Raw genomic sequence first — 25,155 nt, forward strand, 5'->3', positions numbered from 1 at the left:
AAATTAATAAAGAAATGAAACTTCTTGAATAATTTCCTTATACTTCTTGGATTTAGAGATTATCTTGAATCAGAACATAAAGGGATATGCAACCTAGATAAACCCTGGTTTAAAACATGATCTGAATGCACAGTATTTTATTTAGACTCCTCCTAGTTACCATAGAATATAAAATAATCTGCAGTAAACTCAGGTTTATAGGCTGGAATTCCACCTTGATGTTATGGAGGACCAAAGTAGAAGCACTCTCCAGTGCTTTAAATGTAAAAAATCTGCAGCAGAACTTGAAAACAGTATTTTGTATGATAGTCACACTCTTAACTGCATTAAGATTCCTGCTGGCTTTAGAAGGATGGCAGTAACAACTGCGAGAATTAATTAGTCCTTGAAAAAAATCTTGTATTTAATGGCACACAATGCTTTTTACAGCACTGTGAAAAAAACATGCACTTGTCAGGCAAAATAAAAAAAAAAAGTTACTGATTTAATTCTGTAGAATAAGCTATAGTAAAGGTATTATATAAATGTGAAGTCCTTTTAGCAAGAACGGGAGGCAAAAGTAGCAGTCATCCTGTCAAAAAGATGATAACACCCGTATTTTTTGGTTAAGAAACTGTCAAGCATCTTGACCTATGAATGAGAGCTCAGAGCTGGAACTAATCTCTATCCAGATGGATTGTCCCTTCACTAATGATGAAATAGCACTCCAGAAATAACCAGTAATTGTGTCACCTAATGTTTGATCATCCACTATTAAAATCTGTCTTAGTCAATGCCATAAATATGACAGAAGGTAAAAATCACAGCAGCCTTATTTTCATTGTATAACAAGAAAGTGTGTTACTTGTAATGGTTGTCATTAGCACAGCATTTAACGTTAAGGAGGTATTTAGGAACAGCATTCCTCAGAAACCAGTTATGAAGCAGAGTATAGATATGAGCAAGCCTCTTCACCTAGTATTTGAAGAGGGGCAGATATTGCCCCTTCTGAGTTCACTGCCTAACAGATGCCTCTTTGTATAAGCATGCATAGGCTTGGTAGTTTCACTATAATTATGTAAATGACACAAAAACATAACTGAAAAGTTTGAGAAGCCATTCTGCCTCCCAGCTTGTCCCAGTAACAAACAAAAGAAAACACATGTTCACATGCAAGAAAATGAGAGCATTATCGTTTACATACAATGCTAGTCAAACCTGTAATGCAGTGTAGTGGACCGTGCATGACTCCAAAGTAGAGTAGCTTTTTACCTAGCTCACACAGCAGCAAAGATTTAGCCCTATATAGAAACAACTTTGTGCCATGCTTGCTGAGCCCTGGCTACTTGGACGCTCACTTAGGTCATGTTGCTCCCCTTACCAGCAACTGAAGGAAACACCCTCTGAGGATACAGTAAAAAGGGCAGAGTATAGATGTACCTAACACTCTTCCTTACCATAGGAAACAAATGAACCCTAGGAATTCCTCCTCCTGTGAGGTTGCTTTGCCTCAATTAATAATAACCCGTTGAATATAAATGTCGATGATTTTTTAACTACTCCATAAAAATACAAGATTTTTGTCTTACTATCTTCAGTACTACAACCAGGCATACATCTCTAGTTGATCTTCACCCTCAGTCTGTGGTTTGGAACATAGGAGTCACAAGTCGCACACTTTTCTGATCAAGTTTTCCTTCATGCCTGGAACAGGTCTATGCCACTCTTTCCACAAGGCGTGCACTTCAAGTTTACAACCTTTTAAAGCAGTTTGGGAAGTACAGCCACACAATCAAAAAAGTCAAATCCACCCTTCATCCACAACAAAGATGATCAGGTCACAACAGATGATCAATATTGAGTTCCTTTCTTAGTAGTCAGGAGAACAAAGTGAAATAAACTCTGTTTTTCACTTCAGCAATTCCACAGGCACCGTCATCCAAAATATTTTGGGCTGTGAGCTGATGTGCCCAGTTCAAGAGCACTCCTGTCACAATTCCTTAGTGCACAGACTCTACAGAGATGATTATCTGGGTCCAAAGTGACTTCTCTGTTTTGGAAAAATCTATTTGATGAGGCTGCCTTCTCTGCACCTCAGTGTCCTTAAAACATGAGATGATAGCTGGCTGAAAAAGCCTGAGAAATGCTAAAGCTAGACAGGAAGCACTTTTAACAAAAATGGCTAAATAAAAGCACTATCTCACTTGCCAACAATACATCAGAGTCCTTCTGGCTCTGACACTGTGTTATGTTCATGAAGCAGCAGCTGCATTCTTTGATACATTCAGCTTTCCAAGAAGCATGCTATTTCTTATCAGATGCCCCTCAAATGATGGTAAATGCTTCCTATATTCACCCCAAACCCTGACTACTGAAGCAGGCTGTAAGAAGGTTAACAGCTGCTGTCACATACTTTACAACTGCACAGATTATACAAGAAAAACTCATCATGTAGCTTGAGAAAAAAATCAGCACCTAAACCAACTCGGGGTAAGATAAAGAAGGACTAAACTCACCAACACCCACAATGTTCTTGCATTTCTTCAAACAACCACAAGATGACATCCCAAGTCTCATGTGTTCACAAAGACTTTGCAGTTTCATTCCTATCCTGAATATGGTTCACATATGAACAGTAACATTATTTAGTAGTTAAGGGAAAACACAATCCCATCAAAGTCCTTTGTTGCAAAGTGTATTTAGCAAGCACAGTTGTAAATGCATTTGGGACTTACCAATTCTACAAATACATATATATAATATTATACATAAATATATGTATAAATTGTATATTCTACATATAATGCAATATATGTAACATATATTGATATTAAATATAAATAATAAATATATATAGTTATATATAATAATATATACAAATGTATACAAATAGAAAGTGATTGAAAGAGAAAGGCTTGTCCCCACTGACCAGTGCTGCAGCTGTGAAAGTTTCCACTCTGTGCCACTAGATGCCGAAGTATCTACCAGCAACTTGAAAGCAGAATCAAATAGTGAGATTGCATCACTCATTGCTGAATCTTGCATATGTTATCTCAGATACTAAATAATACTCAGGGCTTTACTCTTGTGTAAAGTTGTGCGTAAAGAAAGCTGTCATGTATATATACAGGCAACTGAATTAGAAAGTAAATTCTCCAAAGGAAAAATAAAAGGGAAAAAAAAAATAAAAAGAGGGAACATAGACACTATGTCCACTGAGTCCAATAGCACTCTGACCACAAATCTACCCTTCAAAAAAGTTTGTCTCTTTTGTAAGCTTTTGCTATGGCCAACAGATGAAATCCATTGACAAGCGCAAGATGAAGAACAGAGATGGGAAAACGCATACGTCCCTGAAGCCATCAAAAAGCTCTGAATACACTACAGTTGCTTATGAAAGACTCCAAAGCAGTTGTATTCCTTTCCTAGCCCTAACAGGTGCCACAACTAGCAGCAAAAAGCACTGGGACACTCAGAGGTACACAGATGCCCTGAACAGAGCAGTGGGACCACCAGCCAGCTCAAAAGGGATCTACAAGTGCCAGCACAGAGTAGTGGGGCATTCACTGACTTCCTTTAGGGGAGTTACTTCATCATCATTGAGGGACAATGAGCCTATAGCATCTTCCCACTCACAGCTCAGAGCTGCAGCAAGGTGCCAGCATCCATTCGGGACCCACAGACCAAACCACCTCTCCTCCATTCTTTTCTGCATCAGTGCTGCTACCACAATAGTGGTGCTGGAGGGTGTCCCCACCAACACCCTACCAGTAAGGGCACCCTCAGCCAGGTAACAGGTTCAGGCTTCAATCTTTCAGGCAGAGAAGTGAGCTGAACCTGTACAGACCTCCCCTCTGACTGTACTGCTTCAAGCACAAGCCTTCACATATACTGAATCTTTTCTCCATGACCAAGTTTAAGTGTCACACTTCTCAGCTGTAAGAAGACACAGACACTTCCAGAAAGGAGAAGATGCAGAACTAGTAGTGCCTGGTGAGTTTATATTAACCTTAAGTGCAACTGCTGTTAGGTGGTAATGAAACAATTACAGATTTGCACCTAAACTCCTCTCGGTAGTACCTCTTTAAACAGCCATGCCCTCTAATCAGATCAGCCAGTGAGAGCAAATGAAACAATGCAGATGAGCAATATGAAACAGAAATTAAAGAAACAAAGTTGTACCCATCATCAAACAAGGAGCAATGAATAAACCAAGGTCATGCTGTTACAATGGTGTTCTATCCAACATAATCAGCTCATGTTCAAACTTCATATTTGAGTTTGTCACAGGTCTCAAAAAGAGTCACATTGAAAAAGGCATAAAGATTCAAATGTTGACAATGAGAATAACAAATTAGGCCTCCTGTACAAGAAAAGATTAAGAGATCAGCACTAGCCTGAAAAGTGACAGAGTAACAAGAAAATACATCTAAAGTAAGCTACAGAGAGGTAGAGAACATAGAAATCAGATGATTTTATTCAGGGAATGTATTAAAACCATGTAAAACCATGCATGTGCACACATGAAAACTCCTTTCCCCTCAAAACCTTCAACTGAAAAGGCACAAAAAAAATACAAAAAGTTAGAGGAGACATTTTTAGTGCAGATTTTAACTGTTGGAACAAACCATCAGACCATATAACTTGATAAGAACAAAAGCTAAAATACCTCCCTACATTTACATATTCGGACAACACTACAAAATGAACAAGCTCTCACACTTCACTGCATCCCATGCTTACTGGCAGGAATCCCCAGGAAGGCATTCAACTCAGGCCACACTGCACAACTGGGAGCAGAAGGATACACTCACAGCTGTGAGAGACACCCTTCCTTGCAGAATTCCCAAGCTTTCCTGCCTTGAGTGTATATTCCGTCTTGCTACTCAGGTTATCAGATAAAATACCACGAAGACGCAATTAACCAAATTCTCTAAAGACCATGGATCAGCTTCAGAGTCACCATTCTAGCAGAGTACACCTCACAGTACACTGGCAGCATTACTATTTACTCCTATTCACTACCATGCCCTCAACCAACAAAATCAGAACACCACTGACTTCTTCCTTCACCCTTTTTGATTGTTTTTAGTGTATGACTATCCTCTTATTTGCTTCAAACCATAGTACTATAGTGTATTGACACAAATCGTGGAGGGTATGGCCTACAGAATAGTATCTTAAGCTGATTTAGACATCAAACAAGGTATTCTTGAACCAAGTCCTCAGTTAGCAAGTCCCCTTGCCCCAAAGCACTGTTTCGGGACTGCTGGCAGACTCAGTAGACAAGAATACATCTGTCACATAGGAATGACCTTCAGAAGAATTTATTTACTCATAAGAATTTACTCAAGTATCATGGGAAAACAAAAATAAAATTGAACAGCAAAAAAGTGCTGAGCCACCAGTCCACACATACTAGAAATGAGGACAGACCTTGCAAATATGTCAACTAAGCAGTCAAGATACAGAATCCTTTAAGACACTCAACAGCTACTCTAAGTGTAAAAGACAGATGTAAATGTACACTAACCTAATGAAAGCTCCAGTTTGTAGCATACCCTTGGATGTCACTATCTGGGAGAAAAGCATCAGGGCTTCTGCAGCAAAATTCCAGATTTCCCAACATTCTTTTTCCTGATTTTGAGGGGAGAAGCTTTGCAAAAGTATTCTGTACATGAATATGCTCTCCTGGATATATGAAGCCTTTATTTTAATTAACATGCCTAACAAAAGTTTACTTCAGACAGCTGACAGTTTTCTGAAAGTTTTGTTCTGGCTGAGAATTGGTAACAGTCAATCAGTGCCCTCACTACAGCCCCATGCTCTTTCTACTAGGGTGCAGGGAACACACTGGATTCAGCACCTCTGGGAACTCTATAGCTATTAGCTCCTACTCTAAATCTCTGACACAGCCCTGGCCTGGCACAAAAGATCAACTTCAGCAGGCTTTTTTTCCACAACTATTCCCATTTTGGAGTAGAAATGAAATTTCTAAAACAATTCTGCCCACATCAGATCCACATAACCCAAAACACATATGCTCTACCACAGAATCCATCAGCCCTCTTGGCAAAGCCTGCACAGTGTACCTGATACTGCTAGAAAATTAAGAAAGAAAATAGACTGAAACAAGTATTTATACAATAAACAAAAGTACTGGAACACCTGGGCAGATGTTCATCCTGGTGTTCCCATACAGAGGCTTTGTCACAGGGGAGCTGTTTTAGCTCTGGAGTCTGTTTCACGCATTGAAAATCCTGAAATAAAATGGTGATGGTCCCACTGTGCTGAGAGTTTAAACACACACACAAAAAGTAGACAGGTAGAAGCAATCAGCTCTGAGAAAGGATTTACTTGATTTACTTCAATTGCATAAGTATATGTGCTGCGTGTGTTTTTAATTAGAAATCAGATGTCTCCACTCATCTTGCTCTGATCCATGCTGTGCCAACTTAAATCCTGCCAATGAATCTGAATAGTCAAACAAACCTCTGTCCCTCCCCAAACATCCACCATTCACATTAAATAAAGCACATAACAATGGAGGGAAAATAGACCTGAAAAGAGCTTATTTCCAAATGTAAAGGTCTAACCTAAGGGTAGCTATTTTCATGTAAATCAGAATTCTTCTCGCTCATATACATAGACCAAGAATTATCTGTTCACTTAACACTCTAAGCTTCTCTTATGCGATTAACAGGGAGGAGCAAATTAAAGGAAAATGGAATGGAAATCCCCCAAAGCAATAAAAGAGAAATGTAGCTCCAAAACTATCAAAAGACCCAAGAGCAAACTTTTGCATTCGAGGCAATAAGGAAAAAAAAAAAAAAAAAAAAAAGAAAAAAGAAAAAAAAAAAAGAAAAAAGAAAAAAGGGGTTGAAACCCCAAACACATCTGGCACAGCACAAACTAGGCCAGTCTGGCAAAATATCGAAGAGTTCTGCTGTTAGCATCAGTTCTAACTGCTGATCTGCTCTTTGTCCCTACTGGAGCACATAGAAAAGCATCTTCAATTCAGTCAGCCTTACCTTTGCTCACATAGTAGAGATGCTGATGCAGGGTTTCTGTGAGGAAATTACCTTTAAAACACCTTCCCACAGCAACTGTTCAGCATCTGGTCACCTGTTCCATAAAACTTCAACTATATTGCGCATTTCCACTGCTGCATGTCACTTCTACCTCAAAAGCTGAGTTTCTGGTTTGGAAACTGAAATTCCCAAATGTCATTTCCAATATTTTTGGTCTGAATGTGATATATATGTATATATAAAATATATATATATATTTTAATGGTGTGAAAGGAATTAAAGAGGGAAAGAAATCTATTGCCCATCTGTGACAATAACATGCATGTTGGTTTTATCATAAATACTAATTTCCATGAAAAGCTGCAGAAAGCTACACAAAGTGCCTGCAGTAGTAGTAGCTCACATTTGAAGTAGGCAGAGGAACATGCACCCATGTGTTGCTGGAGCTGTACAGACCCAGGATTACAAACTGGAATAGCTCATTGTCCCATTATCGACAACAGATGGACATACCCACACTACCTCAAATGAAATTTCAAGCTCAATGAAATTATCTTCTATTATGCATAATCCTCCTAAAATGAAGTGGTTACACTGTCCCTTCTTAGCTGATTTAGAAAAGGTCTCTCTACTGGTGTTTCTAACCCAAGTAAATTACTCTCAGCCTTGGGCAAAGTAGAAACAGTTTCAATTAGCCCATATAGACAAGGCCATGTCATGCAACCTGTCAATTTAAGTGCTATTTTTTTTTTTTTTTTTTTTTTTAAACTAGGATCATGCCCTAGATATTTTCCCCTAGGGACAAATATCGAAGAGTGCAGATAAGAAAATGAATATATATAAACAAATCTGACAATATAACTATATAAAAATAACAATATAAATAAATAACAAATAAATAATATTAAAAAATCTGACATAAAAATCTGACCTACGCTATTTCCCACCCTATAAAATGTGAAAAGATTAAACTACTTACTGTAATTTCAACCAGAAAATCATCTGGACCTTAGAAGAATGATATAAAACATTGTCAGAATATCCTGACCTGGTCTACTCTAACACTTCCTGTACTACCCCAGTTGTAAGAGAACAGTGAAAAAGCATACGGAAATAGCTGGCAGACATGACACCATAGAATGAACTCTGACATGGAAGCCAAGCGCCAACATGAAGAGATCTTGGTGATCTGTAGTCTTATTGAGTTGGCATTTTTCAGATCAGCCATTTGTAAATTGCTTTCATCTTTGTCTGCATTAAATAAGCAAGAGAATGAGTAACAGGGAAGGAATCAAAAGGAGACACAAATTAGCAGCGTATTGAATTATGCCATATGAGCTACTGCCTTGTAAAAATGTGGATGGAGTCTTCATAGAATTTTCATGCTTTGTGATGTCACTAAAATATATATTAGGAAAAAGGTTAATAATTTATATTTCTAGGAGGGAAAAAAAGCACTAGAAAATAGCAGTCTAGTAAGAATATTTATCAGAGAACATGGCTGCTTCTGTGGATTGCTATCAAAGGACTCTTTCTCAAAAATCTCCTTTTCCCAAAGTCTATGTTACTATTCATCCATGACTGTAAAACAAGAAAGATCACAGCACACCAAGTTTCTCACAAATATAATACCAGTTTGACAGCTACGCCAAGAAGGAACCTGTCTGTTCTTTATGTGCAGTGCATTTCTCATGGCAAAGTAAATCTGCCTGCACAGATGTCTGTATCTTCTCCATTACCACTTTTATTGTGGATAATCAGCTATTAACCATTCCTGACAGTTAAAAATAACCCCCAAACCTAAAACTTTACTTGAGTTGCTTAGTTCCTTCAGGTAAGTACATATCTCTGGAAGAACCATGCATGACTTCAAGAGGAGTACTTTTACCATTTTTGCTTTGCCATTAGTTATGTCTCAAGGACACATAATTCATTTGCACTCAAATCCATAGGCTGACTGTCCCCATATCAAACATTCAGACATTTCATATTGAAATATTTTAGCTTTTTATTCCCAGGGCTCCACCTAAGAACATAGTGCCTTTGGTCTGGAAGCCTGGATCACTGCATTTCGTTTTATTTTTGTCAGTCATGTCTTCTCTTATGGTCCACATACCTCAAGATAAAAGCCTTAATCAACCCCTTGCTGTTTAAAATCCAATCACCATCCTGTTCGCATTATGTGTGGTAAATCTCCACTGAGCTCAGCCTGCATACGGTAAAGAGGGTCTGAACTCTAATTAGCACAGAATGCAGTGTGATACTTACTAGTATTTATTATGGCACTAAAGCAAGTATTTTTCTCAAGGGATGTATCACTCAGGCTGTGGATTCATAAGCTCCTACCTTCACTCAGAAAAACTTGGCTGCAGCCTCAGCCCTTGAGCATGTCACACAGAGTGCATACTTCACTAAGCTTGGAGGAACCTGGGAATACCTTACAAATGGTTGTCTACAGCAAGCAATGGCTCATCTGCTAATTTTGCTCTTTCAACACACACAGTATCCTCAGTGCACTACCCTGGATGTTGGAAAGCTAACAGCAATTCCATACTGCCGTGAGGGAAAGGAAAGGGAAGCATGATTATTAGACTGTGCTACATGCTCCACTAACAGGTAACTGTAGGTTTGATCTAGCTGTCAGTGGAAATGGCTAAGACCCTCCCAAAGAGGGCTGATAAATGCTTTTATATGTGTATTTTAAAATAGTATCTCCAGACTATAAGAACAGTTTATCAAATGAAATAAATTCTACTTAAAAATTCCATTATATGTGTTTCAAGGGAAAGACATTTCACAGAAGCAAACACACTACCAAAACGTTTCTGAGGTACAAATATCTTGTCCTCAGTTCTTTCAGAAACCGCAAACAAACAATTAGCCGTTCAGAACTCAAGAGTCTTGCAGCCTGTTCTTAATGCGATGTTACTAATGCATTTATAAACACCAGGCTCCAAAGCAAACAGTGAGATATTCCATCACAATTTAGATCTCTCATTAACTTCACCACCCTGATCAACATGCTGTCACTGGCAGAGTGTTTGACAGTTTACATTACCTGCAGACATGAGTTCGTGTCAATTCAATTAAGAAAGATTAATTCCAGAACTGACAATGCACAAATATTTTTAAATTACACCTGGTCTTGTTGGCATTGCTTACTCCAAGACTGACTTCAGTAGAGAGAACATGTCTTTAGCCTCCTGGGCAGAAAGGCAAACTAGCAGGAAGGTGAAAGAAAGAATTTATTATGAATTCAGTATTCCATTATACTGTCCAAGTCTATCCTTTTTTAATCCCTCCATCTCCCCTCAAATAATTAAACAAGCTTATCTCTCACTGTCTGTTACAGAATGAAAGGAAACAGGGAAGATTTGATTCAAACAGCCACTGCCAGAAAATTGTCAGAAGACATCTTTATGATCATCCTTTGCTGACTGGTTTAGACCTAAATTTGTGTACATTATTGCTTTGGAGGCACATAGATACCATGGTGATAGACACCATATGAGAATGGAGATAGATAACATTTGACATTTATCTTCATGAACAAAGGCCTGGGTAACTCCCCACTGATCGCACTTCTGATGAGTTAAGATAAATGTCACATCAGACTAAGCCATCTCACATTCTGGTGAAACACTCTTACCCTTGGCTCTGGTGTGTAATAATGATATCTAGCTTCAGTGCATATGAACATGCTTTATTAGCTAAGTATCAAGCACAGGGTGATAAGATGATTTGCTCATTGTCATCAAACAGGTCAGAAACCAGAGGAGCCAGATTTCTTAAATACTGATCCAAGGTTAATCCACCAGAACAAACTTTCTCTGAGACTTCAATGTAACAATTAACGAGTCATTGCCTGAGAAGAGCATTTAAAAAAGCAAAAACTCTCTACTACCATAGCCAAAACAGTGCCATACTCAAATATACGAACTCTGTTGAGAAAGAGTGCAGCCCCACATTATCATCAGTACTATCCTCCCCTTTTGGGACCTGCGTCATATCTTTGTGCTAAATTATACTAAACTATGCAAATGCACCAAGTTCAATGATACAAACCTTGGCTAATGTTAAACAAGGCAGATGTGTCCTTAGGATAATAGGATTGGGAATCTCTACTGAGATAAAGACTAGGAATACAAGAGGGACCGAGCATTCAGCCAGCAATGGCAAAGCCACGGAGAGGTTACGTGTTCCCACCATTTTTAAGATGATGGCTGGCCCCATGATCTGCTTCTTCTGTTCTATTGAGCCAGTTTGGTATTACAATTCAAAAGTAAAAAAAATCTTTAATCACTTGTAAACATTCAAGATTATGATGATCAGACAAGACTTTTCTTATTTTTAAGTGCTGACTGGTTGAAAAGATGGATTGAGTGTCTTGCAAGGAATCTTAAGTTCATCAATGGTGAGTATGAGTACTTCATTGCTTAAGCTAAGCAGAATGTAGCAGCTTGAAAAAAAATAATAAAAAAATATGTAGAAAAAAAAAAAAAACACAACCAAAGTAATAATGTATTTCTAATCTCATCTAAGGTCAATGATTTTTAAGATGTGTCAAGGAAAAAAATGTTTTAGAGACTAAACCTTTTTCAAGTCACTTTGGGTTTAAAAGTCCAAAGGAAACATGCACACACAAAACAAACAACAATAAAACAACAAACAAAAACATGAAGAAACATGAAGGAAAGAGATCTCAAATGCCACTAAGACAGCATTTGAGTCTTTTCACAAGCTTGACAACCCCCTTACCTCACCTCCCTAGAAAAACCCTAGACAGAAAAATAAAATTAAAAAATATATAACCATTCATCCATGTGGAACTACAAAAGTGGGCCTCCGTATTAACCCAAGATGCTTAGTGCATCAGGAAAACATGCTATTTACATGTGTATTACAGTTCTCGCTTATCCAACCAGTCTTTACTATAACACTCTACATCTGATCTGGTCACAAAACATATCAATGTTATTTTCACCAGATGCCATTATCCTGTCTGACCGCTGCACCCACTTGTGGGCTTCCTGCTCACGATGAACGTAGACTTGACCTCGTTGACCCATTGACCTTGCCAAAACTTGCAACTTCTGAAAGCCTGCTCTTCAGAGCTTTAGGCCAGGACTCCTGAATCAGAGCAAGTTTGTCCTGCTGCTGTAATGTAGAATAACTGACAGATCTCTTCATGCCAACAACTTAGTAAGAACTTTTTAAGGACTTTCGAGATCCAAGCCATTTTACTCATACTGCTCCCTGCCCTGCATAGTCTGATTTTCCATGCAGAAAAGAAGTGGCTATAACGAGGAGGAAAGAAAAAAAAAAAAAAAAAAAAAAAAAAAAAGCAGCCTAAGAGCAGTAGCATAAAACTACAAAGTCTTTGGATTTAAGCCAGTTCACAGATCTTGAATTTATAGCTGAAACATGGCTTTGCCAGCCTAGTTCTTTGGTTCATTTATTAATAGTTCTGAGACTATTAATGTTCATTTCATTAACAGTTTGACAGTTTGCAGAATAGTATAACTTTTATGAAGTGGGGCTGGTGGGGGGGGCAATGCAATTATGAAATAAGCCATGAGTAGCCAGTGAAGAACATGGCAGTGCTTGTCAGTTCGGGGGTCAGCTATCAGTATTCCTTGAAAGACTGCATTTTTATTTTTTTTTTAAATCATGTTAGAGACAAATATCAGCTAACATTACAGGAGTAGAATGATTTATTTTATGTCCTCCTCCTCTGCAAATAATCTGTCTTTTAAGATATTTGAATTGCAAAACCTAGTGCCTACATTCTTTGCTAACTTCTCTATAACCACAGAAGAGATTAAAGTCCACTGTACTTTTCTAGACACCAGCATCCTGAAAATGGGGGTAGCTGCCTGTGTTTGGGGACACACGCAGATCACAATGTCCATGCTTTTGCAAGCAAGTAAAAGATGTCTCAAGCTGCAACACCCTGAACTAGAAAGCACAGTGTAAACCAGGAGTAAGCACAGTGAGGTTTTCATTCTTGCTTTAGCTACGTCTTTCATGACCATGACAGACACCCAGCATAGCAAGACCACTAGTAGACTAATGAGCACTTTTAACAAAAACCTACGTGCTACAAACTGATTCTCCAAAAGGCTTGGGACAACCAAATAGTTTGAAGCAGAACGCTATTTTTACAGTGGAAATAAATGTTGTACACAAGTGTGAAAATGGAAGAAAACTAAGAGTAAATGGAAAACTTCATAAAAGTTGCATGACAGATTAAGAAAGGGTTACAAAACAGACCAGGCATGTGTGTGCAATTAAATGCCCAGTTGCTACAGAAAGCAGCTAGAAAATAGAGTAACTACATAAAGCGGCAGAAGGGGCAAAACAAAATGATAGAAAAGGACAAGGAGAAATAAATACAAATGTCCTTCCTCCCTTTGTATCCCATTTGTTTGGCTTTTAAGGTCTTCGGTTACAGCTTCACCATCTTATGTGTTTCTAACATACATAGCACAAACTTGCAGACACTACAGAAATAAATACTTAAGAGAATTACAGTGCAGCATGTGGCAGATGGTGCAGTATCAGAACAAAGAAGGCACTGAAAAGCTAACATGTTTAAGGTACCTTATATTTTGATTTTGGTCATGGAGGGGTGGTTTTGTTCTGACTCTTTGAAAAAGGGTATAATCTATTGCACTACATGAGCAGTCTCTGCATCAGGCAATAGAAGACCTCCCTCTGAGATGTTTAGACCCCACTATGTTTTCCTGAGTCAATCCAATATGACCACAGGGAAATCTAACTTCCCTAAAAGAGGGGCCATGAATGACATCAAACAGTGTATCTTACAGCCAACTTTAAAAGCAGCTATTTAAATTCTGTGTAAGCTTTATCCTAATATCAGGTTTTGATACAGGCATGTATTAGCTTTTTTTTTGGTTTTACTATTAATGAATAGCAGTGGATAACTTTTTTTGATTACCAGCTTTTAATGCCTCCAGATATTACAAGTCTCTTAAATTAAAACTGTCCCTCCCATTTTAAACCATTTTCTCATCTGTATGAGCTACATCTAAGGCTAGCATCTTCCAAGAACATATGATATTTATCAGCTTTTAGAAGTTCACCCTAAGCTGCTTTAAAATAACCATTTTTTATTGTCTTTTAATAATATAGAGAAAAATAAGTCTACTTTGCTCTTTATACTTTTCAGTTTTGCAAGGCATCATTTGCTTTTTAAATTGCAGATACTTTCTGAGTTTCTTAAACACTCCTAAGAGTCACTTGTCACCAGCCATGTTAAAATATCACACTGATTGAATAATGCAAAAAGATGTGGCTTAAAATGAAATAGGCAGGAAATTAAAAATTACATTTGACACCTCACTTTTAACTCAAACCATTGAAAAGGGGAAGAAAGGTTAAAACTACAAAAATTCTTTTATCTATCAAATTCATCTAAGAGACTGAAGAGGGAGACAGAAGATGGTAGACTGTCTGCAAGTTGTACCATCACACTGTCACCTAAATTTACCAACAGGCTGTTAAAGCCTGGACTGACAAGAGAACACACGGGACAATCCAGAATGCTGTAAGCAACAGAAACAGTGGTTCAGGTGACACTACTCCCACCAGGCAAGGAGAATGTGTTCCTTTTGGCTTTGGAGCACTCTGAACCCTACACTCAGAGCAACAGACAAAACAGTATTCCTGATCACATAGATTTCAGGCCATTTATAGGGGTAAAAAGATACTGATTTCACTGGGCAATTCTGTTCATTTTTCTACTCTCCTAATAGAGTGCACATCTTCTGTGCCCTTTCTTGAAACTGATATGGCTTCATTTTAGGAGCAGATGAAGTGATTTCAAGTGATTCATATATCTCTTCCAACTGAAAAATACTGTCCTAATCCATTTCTTCAATAATCTCTGTCTGGTGTATTTCAATGTTATTGAAAGGCACCTCCAGAAGCTGCTGCTAAGTTCCAGCTGTTCTCATAGAAGTAGAAATAATCAATAGAAAATACAAGAAAACTAGCTGACCTGCTCTGCCTAGAAATGGCCCACAAGAGAATCCTGAAATGAGCTGATGCTATCTAAAATACCACAGTCATCCATGGACTAAGTAGACTAGAGGTTTAGCAAGTAGTGATGACAAATGAGCTTGTGCCCAATGAATATCAAAAAAGGTCTGGTAATTTGCTGATTACACTAGTACCAAGGGGGGTGCTCACTCATCAAAGGTATCTAAGTAATTGGGGTCCCTATCTTAACAGTAAGATTGCTTAGACACTTCTAGCAGAGCAGATGCCTATAAAAGAAACAAGTCCCCCCTGTAGAAAGCTGATACATTTTGCTGACTCACTTCATAGTCAGGTAACAAGAGGATGTTATAAACCACAACATGCTGCCTTGAACCATTAAAGCTTCACTAAGTGGAAGTACTGCCCTACCAGTTAATTGACCACAAAGACAGGTCCAAAAGGTTATGGGCGAGCTTGGCTTCCTCCTTAAGTGGAAGCCAGAGCTAGCAGTAAGCTTTCACCAGCCTCTGCTTTTTTCCTTCTGTAGGAGTTCCTCACACAGGGTTCAGGAATAGTACAGACAAATGGCTGACATCAAACAACTGCAATGGATCCATTGGATACATTTCTGTGGTGATGAACAATGAGACATGGGGCTGAAAATGAGGACATCCATTACTCTTCTTACAGTGGTGGCCAAGGGAGCTTGATCATTGCTGGGTATGGTCAGTGCTATCTACAATCAAGGTAGACATACTTAACTAATAACCATAATTCCACTTTCTAATAGTGAAAATTATTTCAAATCTAAAATACTAACACTTATAGAAAAAATAAAAAATTGAATGAGTAATCACCAAGACTGAGACCAGACCGGAATCAAAATCACAAAGTCTGTCTTGAAAGCACATAAGACAGAAGTTCAAAAACAAAGAGGAAGAAAGGCCTGTAAGAGTAAAAATACGAGAAAACAGGGCACAACTAGATGGAATAAGTCCAGCAGCTGCAATCAAGATGGGCCAAGTAGAGACAAACTGTAGGATATTGAAAACAGGATATGTGCAGCCTGTGGAGAGACTCATCCCTAGAGTCTGGACAAAGAGAAGGGTAGTCATTTTGCAATAGACAGCTATGGTCAGCATTAAGCATGATGCTGTTGTACAGCATAGTCATAACCGTTCAGCCTCCACCCTTCCTTTCCATTATCTTCCCCATTTAGACTATGGTTGAGTTTGCACTAGTAAGGTAATAGCTTAAGAAAGAAAAGGTTTTTTAAAAAACAAAACAAACAAACACCACCTATCTAGTTTAGCCTCTTTCCATATGTAGCTCCAAGCAAGACTCCTTGTTATTCTGGCAAGCAGGCATGAGTAATCTAATGAAGTCAGAAGGTGCTAGGATCAAACCACACAGCAGAATTAGTAAGAGAGATGTGAAAGGTAGGTGGTCTCCTCCTGGCTTGTTTACAGGAATAGCAGGAGACACCTAGACAAAGAAGACACAGAATTCTACAGAGCAGGGAAGACGACATTGCATGCAGTGCATGCATTATGAGCAAAGAAAATCCAACAAATTTAAGAAAACGTTTCTGAGAAGTCTGAAGTTTTAACTTGTCAATGATCCTCCCTAAAAATGAGACTTCAACAGAGTGATTTTTCTTTCCCAAAGATTCAGAGACGAAACAATTTAAATGTCATCTGTGGAAAAACTCCTCTCATAACCTGTGGGTAATCAACAATTTCATGCATTAATAATGAGAGTCAACCACCACAAGCACTTCAGAGGGTGAGTAAGGCATAAGGAAAACTATCCATCAGTGGGAGATAGTATCAGCTTTTGTGTATAGGTTATCTCAGAACAGCATTACACAACCCCAGCCAGCAGATTTCTAAACACAGGAGAACAGCTTCTGCCCCACACGGCTCAAATTTTTCCTTCTGCAATTTCTTAAGACATTTCCACAACTCATTTTACAAGCCCAGAGATAAATTCCTACTGCAGAATTTTTTAAATCCCCATACTTAAGATAGGTCAGATCCCAAAAGAATTGTCTGAACACAGTTATAATACAAGGAAGAATTCCAAATTACTGAACAAGAATCATTAATATTATTATTTGATGCATACTGTATTTCACTGACTCAAACTCCTTATCCCAAATCTGTGTAATTAAATGTATCATGGCAAACACACATTCACAAAGAATCTGCTATTTGTACATAATAAAGAAATCTTATATTACACTCCAGTTAATAGTAAAAGATCTTATCTCTAAGTCTCATTATATGGGTCATGACTAATATTAGAAAGGATTGCTGTGTCTCAAAATTGAACAACAACAAACAAGGGAGCTACAGAAGAGGGATAACAAACACAATAGACCAAAAGAGAGAAACATACATCCAAGGCACTATGTCACTGCCCTACTTCATTTATAAAAGACAGTTGGGCTAGTAATGAGCATTAATTTAGTTTACTTTTTTTTTTTTTTTTAAATGGTATGACATTATTCTAGACGTATGTCTTCAGTCAAAAGAGATGTCTCACAGTAGCTTACTTTTGTTAGCTTTACATCCAACACAACTACAAAACTGGTTAAGAAACAAAACCATTTAGGAAAGATATAAAACTCAAATAGGACACAGGGAAGATTCCTTTTAAAAACAATTTACCTAAAAATAAGTGCAAAATGAACATAAAAAGACCCATTTACATCTTGACTCTCTGTAAATGTTTAATGTGAAAAAATGTGATAATTAACGTTTCTATACTCTTATGCTTAAGGAGTCATTACAATCAGCCTTTGTTTGCTACAGAGTTGGCAGCAAGGACCTGCTGCATTTGAGAAGGGAATGTTTTAGGGTCATTTAACATTATATCACTCTCGGTGATCCAAGAGCTGCCATAATTCTGCCAAAGAGTATAGAGGGTTTCCCAGTCAAGTTTCATCCTGATTTTGATTATTGTTTATCTCTAGTCCACGTCTGAATAGTTGTAGTAAAATAGAGGAAGTTTTACTCCTGAATTTGAGGTCAGCTTGTAATGAACCATGGTTTCAATCGCATGAACAGCTGCTTCTTTTATAAGCAAAAAGGGTTCACTTACAGTTCAGGGTAACACAGTAATAATTTAAGGAACAAGGAAGCTTCTATTCATTTCTTTATTTTTTATATGTTTTTGAAACATTTTGACATTGGAGTGCCTATAGTGGACTTGTCTGAATAGAATGTAATATTGACACTATTCTTTGGAGAAAAAAAAAAAAGAACAAAGTGAATTTCAAAACCAGAAATACAGTAGACCTATCAATCATCATATAAAAGACTTTTTCATTGAGAACTTTGTTTTTTGTAGCAAGAAAAACTATTATTGAACTTGTAAAACTTTGTAACTCAAGTTAAAAGGGACCTAGTAAATCAGGTAGGCTCCTTGAAAATATGATGGAAAATATCTCAAAATGACAATAAACCAAACAAGGAAAATGTCCCAAAAAAGACAAAAAAAAAAAAAAAAAGGTATCACTAAAATTAGTGGGACATACAATTTCTCATAATTAACTAAGATCTCAACAGAAATGTTTTCTTCCCCATCTAATTTGCAAGTGTTCTTGATAAGCAGGAGACATTTGTATGAATTACAGAACTGAGTAACTAAAAGAAGATTAACTAGGAAATTTACATGTCCTTACTTTTGCTCATTTGTCCAACCAAGATTTGTTAATGTACTTGTAAGTTGACTGTGTTTAAGAGGTGAATTTAACAGACTTCTGGCATTTGTCATCTCAAACATATTATGGCTTCCCATTTTTGCCAAAATCCATGTTGATGCTTTTTTGTTAATCACCTTATTTGCTTTTGGCAGTGGACAAGGCACTGGACTGGAAGCCAAGAGATCCAGGCTGTATTCCTGGCACAGCTATTAACTTGTCATATGATCCCAGGTAAATCTCTGTGGGCAAGATTTCCTCATAGTGATTCTTAATCATCTAAGGAATCCTCACGGCAGCTCACTGAAGCTCACTCTTAATTTCATGTTTTAGCATTTGCTGTTCTGCATTAAGAGCTCCTTAGTCAGTCCCAGAACTTCTTAAAGCTCTGTTTCACTAAACAGAGAATGCTCACTTCAGAAATTCCTTTAAGATAGGGCTGTCATCTTTTCCATTTTTGTTCTACTAAAGGTCTTACATACCTTCATGGATATATAAGGGTTTCTCCCTTGAGAAGCAGACAAACTGGTTTGTTGTTCATGATCATGGGCTAAGCATGAACCTGCAGATTTTTACCTTTCCTCCCCAGGAATAAATAAATATTACCGTTTCCCACTGAACATCCTTTCTTGAAGGTAGCCAGCTAGTATTCCAGTTATTGAATATCTGAAATAGAGTAGTATCTCAAATCTTAAGACTAAAATTTAAATTGATTTATGAAGTCTTCCTTTACTTGTTTTTTCCTTTAAATACCCATCTGTTTCCAAGAAAACAAAAAGAGTACCTTTGATCATATGCATAATGCAATTCAGGAACAAGCATCAATCCAGAAGTATCATGAAAGCAAAGAGAATTTTGTAATAAGATTTCCCCAGAAGCTTGCAGAGACCTCATCTCAAATCAGTGCCACTCTTTGGATCAAAGCAATCTGAGCTATTCTGAAACTGTAATGCACTTTAATTTCTATTTATTTCTTTTCTTTCTTTAGCAAGTAGCCAAGTTCAAGCATGAGTATTGCTAGCACTAGTTTTGTAGATAACTAAATGTTCAATAAAATTTAGTGGCATTGGGTTTGGTTTCTTTGTTTAGTACTTCAGTGCAATGATAGCAATGCAAATCCAAACCCAAGTGTCTGAGAGTTGTATTTTACCTAGCTGACAAAGCTATGGCAACTTCTAACTCACCTTAAGGAAGACTGACAATGAATTCTGAAACCTTAGCCCAGTTCTAGATGAGTCAATGTCAGAATTTAGGAGTAGATGGCTTCTTTATCTCCCAAGACACACTCAACAGGAGGAGTAATTGATGGAGATAAACTCCCAGAAGGAAAGTAACAATAACATTAAACATATGAAAGGGTACATGACTATCAGGTTGTGCCTTTAGTCCAGTTGTGCCTTTAGTCTGCTTCCATGGTTGAACCGTTAGTTGTCAGATAACTCAAACAGGCTCTTGGCTCCTCTCTGAAGTCATTGAGGTAGGGATGATCTAATTCAGCATTTCATGTGACCTAATTCAGAAAATATGCAGCTATTCCACTATCGCATACACTGTTCTCTAAAGTTATTTTATTCAAATCTATGCATCTCTAAGGCTTTAAAACACTTGGAAACTTGTATTTCTGAGACCTGTTGCTCTCCACATATCCTCCTTCCTTTCTAACAGTTGCTGTAATTCACATCATTACCAGACGAGAAAGTAACTCACTCATCAAGGTACACTAAGCTTAGATTTCACGTTGATTAGCCCTTTTTAAGATATCACAGAAAGACTGGCAGGACACACTTCCTGCTGTACATTCAATGGCACAACACATGAGGTAGAATAAATAGCATGATAAGTGACCTCTCCAGGTCTCCTCTCCTCGTAACAATTCTTGCCAATTCATGGACAACAAATATATGTCACTGGATTACTGAAAGTTCCTTATTAAAAACAAATTTTCTTCCTTCATTTTCAATGAAGAAAGTCTTATGTTTCTAATACACGATGTTTTTTATTTTCACATCCAGCTAGATTCACTCCTATTCTTCTTCTCCCTATCATCTCATTTTTCTATTTTTGATGCTTCCTAAAGTAAAGATGACTTCCTGAAGCAAAAACACAATCAGCAAAGCATTGCTGTTGCTGCTGTCCCTTCGTTCTTGCACTATGTATTACAAACTTCCTTTTTGCTATACAAACCTAAGATACTTTGGTAAAGCAGACACTCCATCACACAGGTCTGTATGCCTCTTTTTACTTAAAATTTAGCTTTGGTATTCTTGTTTTGAACTCAAGGAATGGTGATTAGGACTGTACTAATGCTCTGTGTCAATCCAGGGAATAAGGTATGGCACTTATAAAGTACACTATAAGGTACAGACGTGCAAAAACCTTGCAAGGTAATGCAATTTTCGCTCCTGGATCTGTAAGGTTTCCAACAGAGAAGTTGCTCAAGTCCTTATCAAATGACAAGCTGTACTTTCATTTTTCAAAAACAAGGCTATCTGAATTTTGGGGTAGACAACATCCAGAGTATCAAGTGATGAACTCTTGGAAAGTAACACCAATTTTTGCTGTTTTCTGGAATAAATAGGGAACCAGTGATTAACAGGTCTGTGTGATAAGAAACAGGTTTGTGCACAGTACAGGCTTTTGGAAGTATGATTAAAGAATTCCTAATGAAACTGTACCTAGAACACTTGCATTTGAATTGAAAGACACACTTCACACTTTCACAATACTTGTGTGGCTTTAGATGTGATCCCCTTTTGACTGCTTTTTAATAATATTTGCCTTTAAAGGATCCTTTCATTTCCCCTCAATACACCTCATCACTGTTCCAGTCTGGATTTTCTTATGAGTTACGTAACTTCTGGATTCAGAAAGTACAGGCCAAAAACTGAAGTTTAACACAACAATCTAATGACAAGGTGAAAGAAAAGAGAACAGCCATTGTATCACTAAGCTGCTTTCCATGATAAACCACTATAGCCTACAGTTGTGTAAAAGACTGACAGTATATCCCACTCAGATTAACATGGTCTTTTCTCCCCCTCCTTATTTCAATCGCTTGTTGCATGAGATAGAAGCTGGTGAATAAATCAAACCTTTGCAGGATAACATTAAGGAAAGCTATGCTCATTTGTATCATTCCTATATTCTAGGACTGCACAAAGAATTCAAAAACATACATGTGGCTTCATGTTTGAGTTTCTGCCTGTTCAAACACAGTTATCCCAGATGCTGTTTTCATCGTTATATGCCAGGTAAGGGAAAGACATCTTCATGAAAAGATCACCAATGGCTATATAAATGATACCTGCCTGTGCACAAGTGCAGTGGTATATTTTATTGCTAAGGTTTAGTGGTTTCTATATGTAAAGTAGTCTTTCAAAAATTGTAGCAGTCTAGCTCCTCCTGATATGGCTTAGAAATTTGCAGAATTTATATTTTCACAAGTTCCCATGCAAGCTCATCAGCCTACAGAGAGGAATGGATTCCCCTTTTACATGATACCGACAACCCTACTCTTGTTTTGAGCTGCTACAGAGTTTATAGGAGAAGCACTCCTAACTATGTATCTAAAATGCAAGAAAGAATATAGGTTCCTTTTGAGCCTTTTAACTCTGTTTAGGACCAAGTAAGAACAGGAGAAAACTGAGGTATAAACTTGAAGGGTGAATATTTCCTCAGATTCCACAGCAAGAATGCTGCTTAGAGACCAAAGTATTTGAAGAAAAAACAAATGGACTTGTAAATAACAAGGATTAATAAAAATAATGATAGTAATTCCAGCAGAGCATACAAGAACAAAACTCCTTAAACTCTTCATTGCTAGGGAATGTGAATTCAGAGATTTTGACAAAGTAGCTGCTGAAACAGGAGCAGAGAACTTCAACAGCCATTTAATTTCTTTTGTTTTATAAGACTCATCCATAGCTGAAGTGATTGAGTATGGTAGGAGAAGCTCTCCAAGTAATGCTAGAAGTTTATCAAGTGTTCTTGAAGCAGAAGAATTTTTGGATTAAAAGATGTTTTTCTAATTCATTTTCATAAAATGAGGTTCTTACTATTGTATTGTTTGCATGTTTTCCATTCTTCTCCATAACATTTATTCCTGTTAATTGGATTAAGCAAATTCTGAAAGCTAAGTACCAGTCTCAATATCTCAAACTCATATATTTCATGAATTCAAAAGGTGAGTAAAGAAGCATTCACCAGCAACATCATTGAAAGACAGTATCCTTTATTTAATAGCCACCTATTCTGCATGACCTGCTTGTTGATTAATTTGAACACATGAAGTAACTAGCAAATAAGTACACTTACATCTAAACCAACTAAGGTCATGCTGCTGCTTCTTGTACTAGCAGAAAAAGCCTATGTGAGTCACAGGTGTTTTTCAACAGAGAAACAACTGTCTGAGGCAAGGAAACCCTGTAGCACAAAATGGAGTATGGCTGGGAACTGGGGACACAGGACATAAATCTATAAGAAAAGAACTTTCAATACTTAAACCATCGGCATAATGATTTGTTCACTATGGTCAAAGATATCTCAAATCATGGAAATAACAACATGATTCTACTTGTTGTTGATTACCCTCTAGCTAAAAAGAGGAGTAACAATTTACCTGATACCCACAGAGCAATGCAGCTCCAGCAGCAAAATTTAAACTCATAAAACTTGTGCTACAATCAAACAGTTTGAATTTGGAGAACATAGCAGCACTTGTGGCAGAGAAAATGTGGTAATTCTCTTCTTACTGAAGAATGAATGGTCAACAAGAAGTAACAATTTGCTTGCATTTAATTGCCATGCTCAAACTACAAGGCATACAAATAATCATTAATTGTAAATAATGATTTATGTAATAGTTTTTCAATCTATCACTTTACCTACCAAAAAAAGATTTTTTAAAAATAGAATTTGACTTTGTTAGCCTTGGAGTATAAAAAAGCATTTAGTATTGTCTCAGTAAAATCCTTTTTCTGAAGCTGAAAGGTTCTTAAAATGCTTTCACGCTGTTAAAAGTTACTAATTGTTTCAAAAAATGAATGCACTGACAAAAACCCATAACTTTAAAAGTAAATTCTATCCTATTCTTAAAGCCTGTAGAATACATCATTTACATTCCCATCTCACATACAGCAATGAAAAGATTACTTCCATAAAAATAGAATCTTATGAATTATAGAAATGCATTAAATGCTAATTTTAAGGTCATACATCATCTTATTTGTACACAAGGAAATCTTCCAGATGTATTTTAATGTATTAAAACTTTCAATTTTAAACAAACTTAAGTTTACATAAGAATCATATGTGTGAAGGCAGTGTAAACATACATTTGAGATCAGAATATAGGCTATGTTTAAGGAAATTATGTTTTTTGTTTTGTTTTGTTTTTTAATATCCTCTAGAAAATTCTGCCTCAAAACATGCAGTGTTCTTCAGGCTTAATTTAAAGACCTCTTGAATTTTATTTATTTATTTATTTTTAAGCTAGAAGATCTTCAACTGCCTTCTTTATTAGCACAACATGGACATGAACCAAAGGTCATTTGGGTAAAGATGTATGTGAAAAGAGTCCACTCTTCCATGAAGAGAGATCTATAACTTGGCCTAAAATTCCAGACTAGAACCTTGTGAGAGAGACAGAGAAGGAGGAGATGGAAGAGAAAAAAAAAAAAAAAAATGCAAATCAAAGGGAAAAAATTATCTCCCCTGTTACAACTCTGGAGCCTTGCAATTTCACAGGGTCTCTTGGATGGTCTTTACAAGAACACACATTCATACATGGAGAATTTATCTGCCTTGCAAGAAGGAAACTTCAGGTTCCAAAACTATCTGGAGAGACACTGTACTGTGAGCTCACATTGGAATTCAGACCATGCCACTGCATTCTACTCTCAAAGTACAAAGCATGTGTTAAGATACCAAGCAGAAGAAGCATGTATCCAACAGAGCAGGGACATTTTTTTAAATCTAAACTAACAACAGTACAAACAATATTTAGATGCAACATAAAATCACACTGATACCACACAGCAGTGGAAAAATGTAAGGATGAAAACAAAAGTTTAATAACATTCTATGTGTGTAAAAAGAAAGAGTATCAGGCATAGTGCTTCCATATCATGCCAAATACAGATTCTTAATGTTTTTAGAGAGCTAAACAGGAAACTCATCACTTAGAAAGGTGGAACAGACTTAAATAAATAGATGCTAATGTCTCAAACTTAATGCAGGGAGTGAAAAAAATAATTAAGGCACACAATGTTTGATTTCTTTTGCTTTACAATGTTGTATGTTTCCATCCTCATAAGTTGCAGCAAGCAAATCCAACTACCTTTTGTGTTAAACCAAGGAGTCAGCAGGTCACTGAAATTCCAAGTTGAAATCCACAAGAGTTAATAGAAGTTACTGCTGCCTACTTTCTCGTACCTT

The 25,155-nt window shown here is 37.2% G+C and overlaps 1 long non-coding RNA gene across 2 annotated transcripts in view; it reads right to left on the bottom strand.

Moving 5' to 3' along the window:
* The window catches only part of LOC137859236 (uncharacterized), a 57,011-nt gene that overhangs the window by 16,774 nt on the left and 15,082 nt on the right, over positions 1-25,155 (bottom strand). The window lies entirely within an intron of this gene.

Source organism: Anas acuta, chromosome 7 (assembly GCF_963932015.1).
Source record: "Anas acuta chromosome 7, bAnaAcu1.1, whole genome shotgun sequence".
Taxonomy (NCBI): Eukaryota; Metazoa; Chordata; class Aves; order Anseriformes; family Anatidae; genus Anas; species Anas acuta.